Below are 18,547 nucleotides of genomic sequence, written 5' to 3'. Positions count from 1 at the left end.
GACGTGCGGGGAGTTATTTCCATGTGTCTGTGTGTCTATGTCTGTGTCTGTGTGTGTCTGTGTGTGTTTCCATGTGCCTATGTGTGTGTCTGTGTGTTTCTGTGTATTTCTGCATGTATATTTTCATATGTCTGTGTGTGTGTATTTCCATGTGTCTGTATAAGTCTGTGTGTATATCTGTGTGTCTGTGTGTGTCTATGTGTGTGTGTGTGTATTTCCATGTGTCTGTGTGTCTATATGTATCTATATGTGTGTGTCTGTATGTGTCTATGTGTGTGTGTGTGTGTCTGTATGTCTGTGTCTGTCTCTGTCTATGTGTGTGTGTGTGTGTTTGTGTCTGTATGTCTGTGTCTGTCTCTGTGTCTATGTGTGTGAGTGTGTGTGTGTGATGTAGGACTTTACTTTCCACTGTAAGGACTGGGCTTTATTTGGAGCAATTTGGGATGTCATCGACATACTTTCACTAGGAAAGTTACACAAATGCCTTACAGTTTAGCAGACTCTCTGCAAATGCTGTGACAATAGACTCAAGGGTTGAAGGATAGAAGCTGGGAGATCGGGGAAGAGGCTCCAATAACCCATCGGAGAGAGGAGGGTGGCTGGGACTGGGGTGGTTTTGGTGGGGGTGGGAAGAGCGAATTAGATTCTGAGAAACACTGAGGGTACGCCCAAAGGGCTTTCTGATGGTTTGGACCTAGGGAATTAAAGAAATAGAGAAATTGAAAATGGTCCCAGGATTTTTGACCTGAACAAAATAAAGACTAAAGAACATCTCACGTCTCCATAATCTTTCCTTTTTGTAACACATGTAAATGATCTCTTGGGCATGAAATAGTCCAAGGCCTGTTAGAGACATGGACCAAACCCATGTGGCCCCAGCTATGTGGAAAGCCTGGGCTTTGCTGGCTGAAGGAGAATCGTCCAACAGTCCTGGGGCACATGGAATGATCCCATTTCTACCCTCTGGGTTTGGACATGCACGAATAACCATGTGGAGTCCAATTCCAGAGCTGGCAGAGGTCCTGTCACCTGTGTCACAGGAAGACGAGACTGTCCTCCTGCATGTCTCGGAGCATATGCTGTTGAACGGAAGAATTTGGAGCACAATAGAGACATGTCCCTCAGTCTCGTAATTTCTCTGCGTTCTCAGGTGACTGTGAACGACTAAGCCATGGGAAGATGGGTGAACCAATCATACACAGATGGCTTCATCCTCGTAGGCATCTTCTCCCGTAGCCAGACTGACCTTGTCCTCTTCTCTGTGGTTATGGTGGTCTTCACAGTGGCCCACTGTGGGAACGTCCTCCTCATCTTCCTCATCTGCATGGACCCTCAACTTCACACCCCCATGTACTTCTTCCTCAGCCAGCTCTCCCTCATGGACCTCATGTTGGTCTGTAACATTGTGCCAAAGATGGCAGCCAACTTCCTGTCTGGCAGGAAGTCCATCTCCTTTGTGAGCTGTGGCATACAAATTGGCCTCTTTGTCTCTCGCGTGGGCTCTGAGGGGCTCTTGCTGGGACTCATGGCTTATGACCGCTATGTGGCCACTAGCCACCCACTTCACTATCCTATCCTCATGAATCAGAAGGTCTGTCTCCAGATTACTGGGAGCTCCTGGGCCTTTGGGATAATGGATGGAGTGATTCAGATGGTGGCAGGCATGAGCTTACCTTACTGTGGCTCGAAGAACGTGGATCACTTCTTCTGTGAGGTTCCAGCTTTATTGAAACTGGCCTGTGTAGACACTTCCTCTTTGACACTCTCCTCTTTGCTTGCTGTGTCTTCATGCTTCTCCTTCCCTTCTCCATCATCGTGGCCTCCTATGCTTGCATCCTAGGGGCTGTGCTGCTGGTCACGGCTCTGCTCGAGACCTGGAAAAAGGCTCTGGCCACCTGCTCCTCCACCTGACAGCTGTCACCGTCTTCATGGGGCAGCCATGTTCATGTACCTGAGGCCTAGGCTACCGGGCCCCAGCCATGACAAGATTGGTCTCCATTTTCTACAGTCCCTTACTCCTATGCTCAACCCCTCATTTTGGTTTGAGGGAATGGGGGAGGGTGATGGGGGCACTGAGAAAGGGACTGGACCACTGCAGGATTGGCAGCCAGCACTGAACCCAAGGCATCCAGTGCCTGGCTCTGCCATCTATTGGCTCTGGATTGTCAGGTGGATAATTTGCTTATTTTCAGTCTTGGTTTTCTCATTAATGGTTAGGATCATGACACCTGTTTACATGATGTCTCACACCAGTTATAGCCCAACACTAGGGTCTTAGGTGAACAACTTATAGATGGCAGAAAATAAAACTTTATCGTTCTCTTTGTAGAGTGTCCACCCCTCACACTGTGTAACTGGGAACGTCATAAAGGCATATTTGGAGCATACAAGTTGTCTTTGAGATGATGAGGGACAGGGTAGAGACCTGCTTGCTTGTGTATTCGGTGGAAATTCCCCGAGCCTGCTGTCTCCTCGCCTCGCCCTAGCAGTGCGCGCTGCTCTGTGTCAGCTCAGCGTCTGTAAGGAGAAAACTGGCTGAACTGCTTCCCCTTTGGGGAATGAAGACTGGAGCATGGTGGCAGAACAAATTTCATCTGCTATTTGAAAACTGATTTTCAGTATTTCGGTTTGAACTATTTGCAGGACTTGTATCCATTTTTCCAAGCTCTGTACCTGTCCTTTGTGTATATTTGCAGTAGAATCCTCTTTTCACGGAAAAAATTATCTCCATTGAAGGCAGAGAGAAAAGAGGCCAGAACTGGGCCTCAGGATTAGACCAAACCCCAGGGAGGTGTTTGCTGGACATTAGATAAGCAGAGGGAGGTGGCACCCAGGGCCTACCGTGGGAGATGACTTTAGATTGTCCACTCAGCTTAATTCTCACAGAAAACATTCTGTGGTGAAAATATGATGCCCATTTTACAGGAGAGGAAGCTGCGGCTCAGATCGGTAAGTCCCTGCCTCATCGTCCTGTTTTCCTCTTCACCTCCCCACAGGAGACACTGGTTTGTCGGTGCAGCCTCGCAGGAGGCTCCTTCCTTTGGGGGTTTAACTGCGAGAGGAGGTGTCTCCAAGGACTGGTGAAAATCAAAGTAACTTTCCTTAGTCATGGGGCTGCAAGATTTTCCATTGTGTGGATGCATCTTAGTGTATTCTGTGACCACTTGCTGATATCACTTAGGTAATGCCCCATCTACCAAATTAATTTAAGTGCTCTGTATATATTTTTTTGAGACAGAGTTTCACTCTTGTCGCCTGGCTGGAGTGCAGTGGCATGATTTTGGCTCTGGGGTTCAAGTGATTCTCCTGCCTCAGCTTCCCAAGTAGATGGGATTACAGGTGCTCACCACCACGCCCGGCTGATTTTTGTATTTTTAGTAGAGACGGGTTTTCACCATGTTGGCCAGGCTGGTCTTTAATTCCTGACCTCAGGTGATCTGCCTTCCTCGGCCTCCCAAAGTGCTGGGAGTACAGGCATGAGCCACTATGCCCGGCCATGAGCTCTATAATTTTAAATCTCTTTCTGTGTATTCTCCTCATTCTCATCATATATTTTTGCCTTGTACAAATTTCAATTCGCCCCAAATTCTCCTCTTCCAGGAAGCATCCCTGATTAACCTCATGCCCACTCAGATTTCTCTAGGATTTTGCACCCCTCAAACCATAAGTATCTTGAGCATTTCAACCAGAACTGTTTAGCTATAACCGCTGAATCTCCAGACTGGAAGAGAATTTATAGCAAACTCGATCTAGCCCTCGTTCATGGACACAGGATTTTGGACCACAATTGCCAAAGCAAAAGTTTTACCAGCCTTTGCCTCAACCGTGGTGGGATAATTCCTATTTCATTTTCTTGCATTTCATTGGCATTGATTTTGTGTCCTTAGTTCACTTCCTGCACAAGGACCAGGCATTCAGTTGAAAAATATCTACTGAACACCGACCAGCACCCAGAAATGTGGTAAGTTCCAGATCACAAAAAGGTTCCACAAGGTCCTCTTATGTCCAGGCACACAATTCAGTTCACTATCAATGCTCCTTATGAAACAAGCGTTGCACAACTAGTCTCAGTGTGAGCAACTGCAAACTTAGAGATTTGGAATTGTTAGAGATTTGTAAGGAAATAATATACACAGAGAAAACACGTGTGAAAGGTGGCCCGATGCCATAGCTCACACCTGTAATCCCACCACTTTGGGAGGCCAAGGTGGGAGGATTGCTTGAGCCCAGCAGTTGGAGACCAGCCTGAGCAACATGGCAAAACCCCATCTCTACGAAAAATACAAAAATCAGCCTGGTGTGGTGGCACATATCCGTGATCGTGCCACTGCACTCCAGCCTGGGAGACAGAGCAGGAGCCTGTCTCAAAAAAATAAAATAAAATAAACAAAAAGTAAAAAGAAAATAGACGTGAAAGCACAGGAGAGTAGAAGAAGCAAGAATCTCGCCAGGGGTCGTGGGAGTTTTTGTTACTTGCTTCACTTTCGTGTATGCCTGACATTTTTTATAATTAATAGTTTAATATGCTCAAGGCCAGTTTTTTGGCCAAGTACCTTACAAATCCTTTCCCATCAAGTTGTCCGTTCATTGTATTGGGTGGTTTGGGGGCATAGACGTGAAAAATCTTCATGGCAATCAGTTAGGTCCATGTTCTGTGTGTGTGAATATAAAAATTGCTTGAAGCCAGGCATGGCAGCTCATTCCTATAATCCCAGCTGATGATGGGAGGCTGAGGAGGGAGGATCCCTTGAGCCCAGGAGTCAGACATTTGCAGTATCCTTAATGGCCAGTGAGCGACTCAGACAGAGCCTGTCTCTACAAATTAGAAATGTTCCATTTCAGCTGGGCAGGGTTTCTCATGTCTGCAATCCCAGCACTTTGGGAGGCCGAGGCAGGAGGATCACTTGAGCCCAGGAGTTTGAGACCAGCCTGGGTAACATGGCGAGACCCCATCTCTAGAACAAATAAAAATAAAACGTGAATTTTAAATTTAAAAATTGCTCTACACCTCCATTTGGAAAGACTGTGTACATTTTGTGACATGTATGAGAAGCTAAGCTGGCCTCTCTCACTAACCGCGGGGCTGGCTCTGTCCTGATCACGTTGCTTTGCCCAAGTCTGACCCTGGAGGAATCAGTATCCCGCTGCTGTCAGGGATAGCGCCGTCCCACCCAGGACAACCAACGGCCACAGGAGGGCAGCAGAGAGCCACGATCCCAATCAGAGGAGAGCACGGGCAGCACCGGACGGGCGCAGGTGTTTACAGTTGTTTGTTTTCTTTTTTATTTAGTGACCTGTGCCATCGTGTTGGTCACAAAATAAGCCCAGGATGTGGCCATAGAGACAGATCTGGTGCCGGTGAAGGGAGAGGCAGGTGGGGTCAGACTACTCCAGCCCCAGCCTCCCTCCTGCTGCCCTTGGCAAGGCTCTGTGCCTCGGTGTCCCCACCTGTCACGTGGGGATAATAACAGCATGGACTGCACGGGGCTGGTGACCGTAAAGAGAGTGAGGTGCGTGGCGGCAGCGAGGGCCGGCCCAGGAGGACCCGGTGGGAGCTCCCACTGACTACGGAGAGGATTAGCAGGGGCCCCGCTGAGGACAGCACTGGGGATGTTCAGGGGAAGGGGCTCGTGGGAGGGTGGTGGGAAACACCTGCAGGCAGAGGGTGGGTGCGATTCTGGGGACCTCAAAAGCCACACCCAGGTGCCCTCCAGGGAGCGCTGCAGTGGGAAAGTGTCCAAGGCCTGATGTTCCTGTGGGCAAGGCCCCCCCCTCTAACCCACAGCCACTCCCAGGCCCGAGTTTCTGGGGTGCTGGGAGGTCGACCTGTCTCCTCAAGATCCACTGTGGTCACTGTCAGATGTCCGCATTGTGGGACCTGCATGAGGGTGACCCAGGCAGGCAGGGCCTTCCTGGAACTGTCCCAGGGCCTGTGTGGTCCTGAGCTGACACCTGAGGATGACACCCCACCCTCCACACATGTCAGAGTGAAATGGTAGCACCCTGGCCGTGGCAGCACACTCGCAGCCCCATCAGCACAGAACTGCAGGGAGCAGGAGGCAGCCTCGGGGGTGGCCAAGGCTTTGGCCTGTGGCAGGCCCTGAGCTCAGAAGGATACAGGGGCTTTGTTGAAACCCACGCTAGGTGCAGGGCTGGAGAGACTGTTTCAGAAGGAGGAGGAAGGGCCCCGGGCGGATGAGGGGAGAGGCTGGCTACGAATGTGTGGGAGTCACAGCTGGAGACTGACGACTGAAAAGTGAGCAGGGGCTGGGGCTTCCTAGGAGGCAGTGAGGAGGGGGCAGCCCAGACCCAGTGAGATCACACCTAGGATGTCCCCAAGAAACCCCCAGGGGTGGCGGGCCAGGACGTGCATCGTCGTTGGGGGTGGGGCCAGGGCGTGCATTGTCATTGGGGGTGGGCAGCCATGTGGATGAGCCCAGTGGGGAAAAGGGAGATGCGGTTGAGTTTGATGGTGTAGAGGTGCCTGCACCCTCACAGACCCAGGTGCCCTGGCACGCACAGCCCTGCTAACATGGCAGACATGGCGGGGGTGGTGGTGGCATGACTGAGTGTGCACATAGCAGAGAACAGATAAATGAGCTTAATGACATGGATAAGTTTAAAAACCAAAGAAGGGCCTTGTGCAGGCCGATCCTGAGTGGAAATGAATGCAGGAGTCTTGTTAGCCTCTGCCTGGACAGGAAAACTGAAACTCAGGGCCTAGAGTCCGGTGATCAGGAGAAAAGCGGTTCCAGACAGGACCCAGATTAGGAACCTCCTCACCCCACTCCACCCCCCAAGAGACTAGAGCAGAGTGGGAGGCCCACAGGCAGCACAGCCTTCAACTCCTGGTTTCCCCAGAAGACGCTGTGGGCATTTGACCAAGTGACCTCAGAGGCCCCCTCCAGGACACTGTGACAATTTATACCAATCTGCACTTTTGCTCCTTGAGCTCTTGTCTTTGAGGGCCAGCTCAAATGATGACAATGGCTTTTCTGGCCAGCTTGCAGACTCTGTCTGGAGGGTAAGCAGGGGCCCCGTCTACCCAAGGGGCCCTCCCAATGGCCTCTGGGGCAACCTCTTGAGGTCCTTCTGCGGGTCCTTTGCCCAGCCCAGAGCAGCTGAACCAGAGGCAGAATGACTCTAACGACAGACAACTATGAACTCCTTCACCCGTCTGAGCTCAGGGCCTGCCATAGGCCAAAGCCTTGGTCCACTCCAACTGCTCCCTGCTCTCAGTTCTGTCCTGGTGGGACTGTGAACATGTGCTGCCATGGCCAGGGTGCTGTCATTTCACTCTGCCATCTGTGGAGGGTGAGTTGCCACCCTCGGGTGCAGCCCAGGTCCAGGGCTCTAGGGGGTCAAAGAGGCAGGAAGAAGAGCCATGCCAGGGGGGTGATGGGGGGGCGTTTGGTGGTGAGTGCCCCATCTCCTGTCACATGAGCCACCTTCTCCACCTGTACTGACGGGCAGCCCAGAAAATGGGCTCTTTATCTTGGCTTCACTCACCCTGCTGAAGGGCCAGGAATTCAGGACCAACATGGTGAAACCCCATCTCTACTATTAATTTAAAGTAATGGTCAAAACCGCAATTACTTTTGCACCAACCTAATAAAAATTAGCCGTGCATGGAAATGCAAAGCTGTAATCCCAGCTACTTTGGTGGTTGTGGCATGGGAATTGATGGACCCACAGAGGTGGAGGTTGCAGTGACCTGAGATTGCACCACTGCACCCCACCCTGGGTGACAGAGTGAGAATCTATCAAAAAAAAAAAAGGAAGAAAAGAAAGAAAGAAGAAAGAAAGAAAAAAGAAAGGAAGAAAGAAAGAAAAAAGGAAAGAGAGAGAAAAAGCAAAAGAAACCTGCCAAATCTCAGTGACAGGAAAGCTGGGAGTTTAGAGTTAGCAGGGACCTTTGAGATCATCTCATTCACCCTCTCATTTTGTCGATGTGAAAACAGGTTCAGAGATGGGAGTGGCTGGACTGTAGTCACAGAGCAGGTCCCCAAACTGTCCGGGGCCCAGGTTGGGACAACCTCCAGGTCTGTGCCACAGTGCAACTGAGTCCAAATGGATTTCCAAGCTGGCAAAGACAGAGCTAACCTGATTTCTCCTCCTGGATGCATCAGAACAACCAGTCAAGTAGTCCCAGAAGATCACTTCCTTCCTCTAGCCTGAGGTGGCACAGGATGGTCCCACTTGTGAAAGCCGCCAGAGCCTCCCTTGGCAGTTTTGACTCTGCCTTAAGACCTAGCTAGGGCGGAATTGTGTCCCCTGAAAATTCATATCTCAGAACTCCAACCCTCAGTACACCAAAATGTCATTGTGTATGGAGATAGAGCCTAGAAAGAGGTGATTACACTAAAATGAGGTCACTAGGGTGGACCCAAATCCAATCTGCTTAGAAGAAGAGGAAAGTGGACACACGGGGCTATCATGGGTGCAGGTGCACAGACAAAACACCACGTGTGGACACAGAGAGAAGGCGGCCACCTGCAGGCCAAAAAGAGAAGCCTCCGCAGAAACAAGCCTCCGTGTGCTTTGATCTCCGACTCGCAGCCTCAGACCTGGGAGAAAACGACCATCTGTTGTCGAAGCCCCAGGCTGTGCTATTTTGTTCTGGCAACCGGAGGAAATTCCTACAGATATGTTCACAGACGGCCCTGGCACTCCCAGGCCCATGCCCAGGGTGAAACCTCCAGGAAACCCAAGCCCAGCGCGACCTCCCAGTCACAGGTGAAGGGCTGCCTGGCTGGCTGCTGCCCACACAGGCTCACAGCTCACAGGGAGCCCGGTCTGAAGCCCCATCCGCTCAGAGGCGCCTTCTCCAGAAAGCCCGAGGGAAGATGCCACCACCGCAGCTCTTCACACCGCTGTCCCTCTCTGAGCTCCAGCCTCACCCCATCCAGGACAGAGTTACACTCAGGTGGGTTTGGGAAACCAAGGAGCACGCGGGCTGTCTCTGTGCTCAGACCAGTCCTGAGAGGGGGTGGCCCCGATGGGTTTCCCCAATAGCCGGCCCATCCGGGGAGGCCGCGTCTAGGGCTGTGTAGGGGCTACCAGGGCGACAGTACCACCCCCACCCCTGGCAGAGGAGAGGTCCAGAAGAAAGAGGCAGTTCCCGCTCCTGCGAGGGGACAGCGGCGCCGCCCTGCGCTCAGGCGCGCCGGGCCGGTCTCCCTGGAGCCGTGGCGGGAAGGTGCAGGGACCCCGGCTTCGCCCAGCCGCGGGGGCTCCAGGTCCTCTCCCCGGGCGCGCGAGCTGCGAGCGAGCTGGGCCGGCGTCGGCCTGGGGGTCTCCCGCGAGCGGACTCGCAGGCTCGGAAAGTTCCTGGGCGCGACCAGGGGACGCGCTGCGTTTCCCAAGGGATGTCCCCGCTCCGCGGCAGCCCAGAGGCGGTTCCTTGAATCCCTGATAGAAACTTTCCCGTTAACAAGCCCTGGAGGGAGGCGCCGGCCCTGGAAAGGGAGGCAGAGGCCGCTGCTCCCAAGGCGGGAGCCGAGGACGAGGAGCGGGTGCAGCGCGGCCTGCGCTGGCTTCTGGGAGTCGCTGAGACCGGGCTGAGCGCGGGCTCTTCCCGAACACAAACCAGAAGCCGACGCTGCGGCAAACGGGCCCACTATCCAGGTTTGTCTCCTTCCTGCCGCTGCTGGGGGTACGTACGGTCCTCGCCCGGCTTTTCCTGCCAGGCGCAGCCCCGCACCGCCTTTCCCTTGCAGCTCCGTGCCAGCCCTCGCGCCGCCTCTTCCACATCTCCCGGGGCAGGCCCTCTCCGGCATCGCTCCAGTGCCGTCCACCGTTGTCGCTGTTGCACGGCCTCCGGTCTTCCTTGTACCTCACCCCCACCCTTCCCCTCTGGGGAGAAGGATCCTTCCGTTTTGTTTCCTTCATGCTGTGTCCCCTGGGCCTGGAACTGAGCTGCCTTGGCATAGCTGTAAATTCAGTGAGTGCTTCTTCAGTCTTACCTAGTGCTAGTGCGTGTGTTAATTGCTCTAACCCTTGTCATCCACCTGTAAGAAAGGCGCTGCTCTCACCGCATTCTACAGACGAGGAACTGCCACCTCCAGGGGTTGTGTAACTCGCACCCTGACAGCCAGCGCAGGAGCTGACCCGCCCGGGCGGCCCCTGAAGAAAGCCAGCACACTCATCACCACGACCCTCCTGAAGCCTCGAGCGCTCGTCGACAGCAGCTTTTCTCGCCTTAGACACTTTTTTTTTTCCCCTTGAGACAGAGTCTTGCTCTGTCGCCCAGGTGGAGTGCAGTGGCGCGATCTCGGCTCACTGCTCCGCCTCCCGGGTTCACGCCTTTCTCCTGCCTCAGCCTCCCGAGTAGCTGGGACTACAGGCGCCCGCCACTAAGCTCGCTTTAGTTTCTGTATTTTTAGTAGAGACGGGATTTCACTGTGTTAGCCAGGATGGTCTCGATCTTCTGACCTCGTGATCCACCCACCTCGGCCTCCCAAAGGGCTGGGATTACAGGCGTGAGCCACCGCGCCCGGCCTCTCGCCTTAGATTTTAAAAGACAGTTGTGGAAAATGAAAGTGAGCGCCCTGTCTCCTCAAGGACCAGCACTTTGCACATCACACACAAAACACAGCAGCACTCATTGGCGCTCCTGCAGACACACACTATTGGGTGGACGCACCCGTATTGACCATAAACTGGATCATATGACCGACCTTCATTCCGTTTCTGTAATATGCACTACTTTTCGTTTTTTAAATGCATCTATTGGCAAGGTCTCCATTCTGGCAGTTTTAGATTGGATGACTTCCATCACCCCCCTCCCAGCTTCAGTTGCCTGCATCCCAGCCCCTTCCCGGGCTGCATTAGAGCATTAAGTATTGCACAATGCAACTGCCACCTGAGCTGTTCCTTGGGAAACACTATCTCATTGTTGTGTATGGGGCTTTGGTTTTATGTTTTAGCATTCTATAACAGCTTTATTGGGGTACAATTCAATACAATGAAATCCACTCATGGGAAGTATACAGATCAATGATTTTTTAGTCACTGCATAGAGTTCTGCAAGCATCACCACAATCTGCTTTTAGAACAGTTCCCTTGCGTAAAGATCTCCTGCGTGCCTGTCTGCAGCCAATCCTGGCTGTTGTCCTCAGGCCTAGACAACCAGTGATCTCCTTTCTGTCCGTATTGATGTGCCTTTTCTGCAGAATTGCTAGGTTGCAAATTTCACTTTGCTATGCCAAAAAGTTAAACACAGGGTTACTATACAATTCATCAATTCCACTCCTAGGTGTACAGACAAGATAATGGAAAACATGTGTTCATGTAAAAAATTGTGCACAAAATGCAAACAGTATCATTATTCATCAAAGCAAAAGAAAAAGTGGAAACAAAGGCTAGGCAAGGTGGCTCACACCTGTAATCCCAGCACTCGGGGAGGCTACAGTGGGTGGATTGCTTGAGGCCAAGAGTTCCAGACCAGCCTGGGCAACATAACAAACCCATCTCTACAAAAAATACAAAAATCAGCCAGGCATGGCAGTATGTGCCTATGGTTCCAGCTACTTGCGAAGATGAGGTGGGAAGGTAACTTGAACTCAGGAGGCAGAGGTTGCAGTGAGCTACCATGACACCACTGTACTCCTGCCTGGGCAAGAGAGTGAGAATCTGCCTCAAAATAAATAAATTAAAAGTGGAAACAACCATTGATGAATGGATAAACAAAACATGGTATATTCACATGGTGCAAAATTTTATTTATTTATTTATCTATTTATTTGGACACAGGGATTCACTCTGTTTCCCAAGTTGCAGTGCACTGGTGTGATTACAGTTCACTGCAGCCTTAGCCTCCTGGGTCCAAGCAATCCTCCTGCCTCAGCCTCCTGAGTAGGTGGGACTACAAGCATACACTATCATGCTAACTTTTAAAAATGTGTTTGTAGAGATGTGGACTTGCTATGTTGCCCAGGCTGGTCTCCAACTCCTGGCCTCAAGCAATCCTCCTGCCTCAGCCTACGAAAGTGCTGGGATTACATGGGTGAGCCACCATGCCTGGCCTATTTGAAATCTTTAATTGAAAAGCAAAAATGAACAAAAAATTTGGGCCCACAAAGACAGTTATTTGGTTCTACCAAAGGCGCCAAAGCAATTCAATGTGGAAAGGAAAGTCTTTGCACCAAGTGGTTCAGGAACAACTGGGCATCCATAGGAGAAAGAAATTAACCTTAATCCAATCCTCACACCATAACAAAAAATTAATATGAAATAGAATTTACACTTAAACATACAAGTTAAAATTTAAAAGTTTTCAAAGATAAATGTAGGAGAGTGTCTTTTTTTTTTTTTTTTTTTTTAAACAGAGTCTCACTCTGTCGCCCTGCTGGGGTGCAGTGGAACAATCTCAGCTCACTGCAACCTCCATCTCTCTGGTTCAAGCAATTCTCCTGCCTCAGCCTTCCAAGTAGCTGAGACCACAGGCCGGTGCCACCATGACCAACTAGTTTTTGTATTTTTAATAGAGATGGGGTTTCACCATGTTGGCCAGGCTTCTCTTGAACTCCTGAACTCAAGTGATCCACCCGTCTCAGCCTCACAAATTGCTGGGATTACAGGCGTGAGCCACTACACTTGGGATTTTTTCTGCTGCTACATCACCTCTCTATGCAGTCACCACCACATCCTCTCTCAGGACTCCCACGCCCACTTAGGCCACCACACTGGGCATAAAAACTTCCTTTTCTTGTTTCTCTTTTTATCTTTTCTGTCTTTCCTTTCTTTCCAGACTGGGTCTTGCTCTGTCTTCCAGACTGGAGTGCAGTGGTGCAATCACACCTCAGTGTAGCCTCCACCTACCTCCTGTCTCAGCCTTCTAAGTGCTGAAAGGTCCTTTTCTTATGTGCTCATGCCCATTAGTCAGGCTCAAAGGAACCCATGGAAGAAGTGCAGAACTGGTGGCACAAGGGACCCAAGCAGGTTTCCGTAGTGTAGTGGTTATCACGTTCGCCTCACACGCTAAAGGTCCCCGGTTCGAAACCGGGCGGAAACAATTTCTTCTACTTTTCACCTTATGGCTTCAAATTTATTACACTGAGGGCCAGCCTAGAACACCCCATCGCTATCTCTACCTTGTTAAGGGGAAAGAGGGTATCTATTCCGTTGCCTTTCCATCTCAACCATTGGCACCTAGGAAGAACTGAAGGTACCTCACTTGCTGTGGACAACGGAGCTGGCCAAGTCCGCACAAACCCCGTTCACGGGACGGCTGCCAAATGGAATCCCCGACCCAGGGTGTGGCCCAAGGCGAGTTCCAACGAATCCACCTTTTGTAAGCCATGAGGGGACAAAATGAAGAAATCACAGCAAACTGGCAGCGGTGGGATTCGAACCCACGCCTCCGAAGAGACTGGAGCCTTAATCCAGCGCCTTAGACCGCTCGGCCACACTACCTTTCTCCTGGAAGGTATTTATACGTTTTCCTTCGTTATACAACATCCCTAGGGGTCCCTCAGCCAACAAGGCCTTGGGGCGAATCCGCAGGGCATCGCAGAACCACAGCCTTCCAGCAGGATTCGCTGGGCCAGAGGTACCGGCTGGGAAACGGCTCCACCAGCGCCCTGGCAGAGAAGATTCGCGAAGCGCAGGCCTCGGGATTTGCTTTGGGGGCCCCTCAGAAAGTCACCCGGGACGGCCCTCTTTGGGGAGCCGGCGTGAGAGGAGGGGAAGCCTCCTACACTCTCACTTTACAGAAAGATAAAAACAAATAAACCAGGATAGACCCGTCAGTCGGGCGGCCGCGTAGTCCTGCAGCCGCCGCGCCGCACTCCACAGGCAGCAGCGCAGAGGGCGCGCCTCCGGGGAGAGCCACGGCCCGCGGCGTCCGTCCGTCCTTCCGTCCACAGCCCGGTCCGCTGGAGCGCGGCGCCCGCTCTGCCCGGATCCGCCCCGGCCCGGGGGTTCGGACCAGCCGTCCAGTCTGCGCAGCGGACCCCAGGCAGCCTCGCCGTGCACGGCCCCGCTGGGCTCAGTTCTGGGCTCGCGCTTCCACCGCCCCCGCCTGGCTCCCAGTTTCTTTGTCCGCCCGCGGCACGGACCTGGTTCCCCCGAATCTCCGCCTCCTCTTCGCGCCCCCTCCAGCTCCGCCCAGTGCTTTGCTCTCCCGGTTCTCCGCCCGCCCGCAGCTGAGGGAGGCTAGACGAAGGGAGGGGAGGGGAGGCGACGGGACGGGACGGGAGGGGAGGGGAGGGGAGGGGAGGGGAGGGGAGGTGAACCCAGGGCCGCAGCACCCGGCGGGGCGGAGGTCGACCTGAACTTCCAGTCGCTGCGCGGGCGGGAGTTCCGCGCGTCCCACGCGGCCACCTCCAGCCCCGTGCGGTCAGCGCCGACTTCATGGGCAACCTGAGCCCGCTGGAGGACAGCGAGGACTTCTGCGATCGCCGGGACGCCGCCCCCGGGTCTGTGCGGGGACCTCCAGGGCCCGAGGCGGGCGGCCTTCTCTCCTCGCCGCCGCAGCACCCACGCGGGACCCCGCCACCACCGGGCCGCTCGCGGGGCAGCAGCGCAGGAGCAGCTCGTCCCATCGCAACGCGTGGCGCGACCTGGCCCACGCCGACCTCAGCACCAGGCAGTCCAGAGCTCGGCGGGCTTGGTTTCAGCTGTGGCGTCTGCCGAGTGGATGGTCAAGAGCGTGCCCTGCTTCACGGATGAGGCCGACAGCAACAGCTCCGCGGGCCGGAGGAATTCACTTCATCATGATCTGTCCCTACACAGCAAGTTGACTCGCGCTCCGAATAAAGGAACTGGAAAAAGTGCTCGGTGGATGCTGGATCCAGAGGGTGGAAACAGTGGGACAAGAGCTGCATCCATGGACAACAGCAAATGTGCTCAGAGCCCAAGCCGAGCTGCCCCGAACAAAGCACCCCTGCAGTCTAGCCGTGGGGGTGCCGGGGACAGCCCTGGACCCCAGTTTTCCAAATGGCCTGCAAGTCCTGGCTCTCACACCAATGATGACTTCGGTAGCTGGAGTACATTTCGCCCTGGAGTTAGCTCAATTGCTAGTACTCTTACTGGGAGACTGTCACCCATTATAGGCAAAGGAGACGATCTTGGAGTTAGGGACGTACATTCTGCGGGGTACCCATCATTGTAACGAATGCCCCTTCTCTGCAGTCTGAGACAGTGAAATCCTGAAACATGGAAAACATTTTGGGTGATCTCAATCTTATCTCGTCACCAACATCATTAACGGTGTCGACCCAGTCGGCACCTGGCTCCATTATGCAGCAGACGCCATGCTACTCATTTGTGTCACCAAACACCAGTCTGAATTCGCCCAGGCAAACTACAAAAAATAGACGTAGTGCCGGTCCTCCATGAGCACTTAGTCCCAGATGCCTATGCAAACGCTCCAGGACCACAAATCAAGTTATGGAGCTGTGAGTGAAACTATGCAGCGGGACTCACAGAGGAGCTGCTGACTTCTGACTCTCCTTCCCATGACATTGTGACACCAGCGGATCCTGGGGTAGCCCAACCCAACAGCCGGGTTCTCAGCCAGAACATCATGATGGACATTAATTTGGTCATGGTTCTAATTCTGCAGTGGCTATGGCAGAATGGGCCGGGCAGCCTCGCCAGGGGAGGCTCCCAAGTGACGGGCGGCAATGCTCACTGGGCACAGGATTGGCGTGGAATCAAGTCTTCATGTGGAATGACCTCATGAATGGAGACACACTGAATTTAACCTCCCACAATGTATTGCTTGCCCAGCCAAGCTGCACAGTGTCCAGAGGAGGCCACATAGCTGGGTGTGTCAGGCTGAGAGTTAGTGAGCAGGCTATGCTTTTTTTTGAGACGGAGTCTGGCTCTGTCGCCCAGGCTGGAGTGTGGTGGCACGATCTCGGCTCACTGCAGGAGTAGCGCCCAGGGAACTCATCTGCATGGGGTGGGGCAGAGGCACTGGTAAAGGTGTCTTCACTGGGGTCAGGTGGTGCACACCTGAGGTGTGGGGCGTGGTGTTTCCCATGTGAGACGGGGCACGGCCATAAACTGCAGATGTCTACTGAGCATGCCCAGGGTGCATATGGGAGCTGGCATGCCTCAGTTTGTATCCAGATGCTTGGCTGCCATAGGCTGACATGACTGAATTAAGGCCCATCATGATATTCTGGCCCAGAACCTGGCTGTTGGGTTGGGCTACCCCAGGATCCGCTGGTGTCACACTGTCATGAGGAGGAGAGTCAGAAGTCAGCAACTCCTCCAGGAGTCCTGCTGCACAGTTAGACACGGACTCACAGCTCCGTAACTTGATTTGTGGTCCTGGAGCGTTTGCATAGGCATCTGGGGCAAAGGGCTCATGGAAGACCGGCCCTATGTCTACTTTTTGTAGTCTGGCTGGTTGAATTCAGACTGGTGTTTGGTGGCACAAATGAGTAGCATGGCGTCTGCTGTATCATGGTGCCAGGTGCCGACTGGGTCGACACCGTTAATGATGTTGGTGACGAGATAAGATTGAGATCACCCAAAAAGTTTTCCATGTTTCAGGATTGCTTGTCTCAGACTGGGTGAAGTAGGGGCATCTTTGCCGCAGATGGCGGGTACCCTGCAGGATGCACGTCCCCGTCTCCAAGATCGTCTCCTTAGGCTATAATGGGTGAAAGTCTCCCATTAATAGTACTAGCATTTGAGCTAGTTCGAGGGCGAAATGTACTCCAGCTACCGAAGTCATCATTGCCGTGAGAGCCAGGGCTTGCAGGCCTTTTGGAAAACTGGGGTCCAGGGCTGTCTCCGGCATTCCCCTGGCTAGACTGCAGGTGTGCTTTGTTCGTGGCAGCTCGGCTTAGGCTCTGAGCGCATTTGCTGTTGTCCGTGGATGCAGCTCTTGTCCTAAGAACCCATCTCCCACCCTTGCCGCCCTCTGGATCGAGCATCGCGAAACTTTTCCAGTTCCTTCGTTCTGCGCCAGTCAGCTTGCTGTGTAGGAACAGAAGATGAGGACGTGAATTCCTCCGGCCCGCCGAGCTGTTGCTGTCGGCCTCATCCGTGAAGCAGGGCACGCTCTTGACCATCCGCGCCGCCAGATCTGCCACAGCGCGGCCACTTCTCCGCCGAGCTCTGGACTGCCTGGTGCTGAGGTCGGCGTGGACCAGAGTCGCGCCACGCCGTTGCGATGGACGAGCTGCTCCTGCGCTGCTGCCCGCCCAGGCAGCCTGGCGGTGGCAGGGGTCCCGCGTGGAGTGCTGCGGCGGCGAGGTGCAGGCCGCCCGCCTCCCGGGCCTGGAGGTCCCCGCTTGCGCAGCCCCGGGGGTGGCGGCGGCGTCCCGGCGATCGCGGAAGTCCTCGCTGTCCTCCAGCGGGCTCAGGTTGCTCGTGAAGTCGGCGCTGACGGCGCGGGGCTGGAGGTGGCCGCGTGGGACCCGCGGAACTCCCGCCGGGGCAGCGGCTGGAAAACCGGGTCGACCTCCGCCTCCCGGGGCGCTTCGGCCCTGGGGTCCCCTCCTCTCCCGTCCCCTTCAGTCCCCTCCCCAAGCCGCGGGCGAGGCGGGAAGTGGGAGAGCACAGCACGGGGCGTGGCGGGAGGGGGAGAAGAGCTGGCGGAGACTCGCTGGGACTAGGTGGGTTCCGCGGGAGCCGAACAGAAACTGGGAGCCGGGCGGGGGCGGTGGAAGCGCGAGTCCAGAACTGAGCCCGGCGGGGCCGTGCGCGGCGAGGCTGATCGGGGTCCGCGGGGCGGACTGGGCCGCGGACGGGAGGACGGACCGGCGGTGGCTCTACCCCGAGGCGCGTCCTCTGCGCTGCTGCCTGGGGAGTGCGGCGCCGCAGCTGCAGGAATACGCGGCCGCCAAACTGACGGGATCTGCCTTGGTTTATTTCTTTTTATCTTTCTTTAAAGTGAGAATGTAGGAGGCTTCCCCTCCTCTCACCCCGGCTCCCCGAAGAGGGCCAATGTGGGTGACTTTCTGAGTGGCCCCCAAAGCATATCCCGAGGCCTGCGCGTCGCGAATCTTTTCTTCCAGGGCGCTGGTGGAGCCGTTTCCCAGCCGGTGCCTCTGGCCCAGCGAATCCTGCTGGAAGGCGGTGGTTCTGCGATGCCCTGTGGATTCGCCCCAATGCCTTGTTGGCCCAGGGACCCTGGGGGTGTTGTATAAGGAAGGAAAAGGTGAAGGCGGACCCCAGAACGGGGGTAGCGTGGCCGAGCGGTCTAAGGCGCTGGATTAAGGCTCCAGTCTCTTCGGAGGCGTGGGTTCGAATCCCACCGCTGCCAGTTTATTGTGGTTTCTCCATTTTTGCCCCTTCATGGGTTACAAAAGAAGGAACTCCCCTTGGGCCCCAGCTTTCTCGGCCCGGGAAACTCGTCATCGGGAATTCTATTTGGCAGTGTGCATCCGCCCATGGGATGGGCTTTGTGGGGAGTTCGTCACGCTGGTGCCCACAGCAAGCGAGGTGGGTTCAGTTCTTCCCAGGTGCCAATCAATGATTGAGGCAGAAAGGCAATGGTTTAAAAACCCTTGATAGCCTTTTCTCCTTATCCAGGTGGAGACAGCGGTGGGGTGTTCTAGTCTTCAGTGTAATAAATTTGAAG

General features: G+C 54.1%; 3 non-coding genes and 2 pseudogenes across 3 annotated transcripts; 3 read left to right on the top strand and 2 right to left on the bottom strand.

Annotated features, from left to right (window-relative positions):
- Positions 1-305: 305 nt before the first annotated feature.
- LOC101000387 lies at positions 306-3,007 on the top strand (annotated as a pseudogene).
- Positions 3,008-12,942: 9,935 nt separating this feature from the next.
- On the top strand, positions 12,943-13,015 carry TRNAV-CAC. The gene has a single exon. It is a non-coding gene; the product is annotated as a tRNA-Val (tRNA).
- A 319-nt stretch (positions 13,016-13,334) lies between these two features.
- TRNAL-AAG lies at positions 13,335-13,416 on the bottom strand. The gene has a single exon. It is a non-coding gene; the product is annotated as a tRNA-Leu (tRNA).
- A 2,289-nt stretch (positions 13,417-15,705) lies between these two features.
- LOC110743611 overlaps positions 15,706-18,547 on the bottom strand; it is a 2,962-nt pseudogene continuing 120 nt past the window's right edge.
- Positions 18,148-18,229, top strand: TRNAL-AAG. The gene has a single exon. It is a non-coding gene; the product is annotated as a tRNA-Leu (tRNA).

This window comes from Papio anubis, chromosome 5, assembly GCF_008728515.1.
Source record: "Papio anubis isolate 15944 chromosome 5, Panubis1.0, whole genome shotgun sequence".
In the NCBI taxonomy this organism is placed as follows: Eukaryota; Metazoa; Chordata; class Mammalia; order Primates; family Cercopithecidae; genus Papio; species Papio anubis.
The sequence above is the reverse complement of the archived record's forward strand: the minus strand, read 5'-3'. Positions and strand labels throughout refer to the sequence as shown.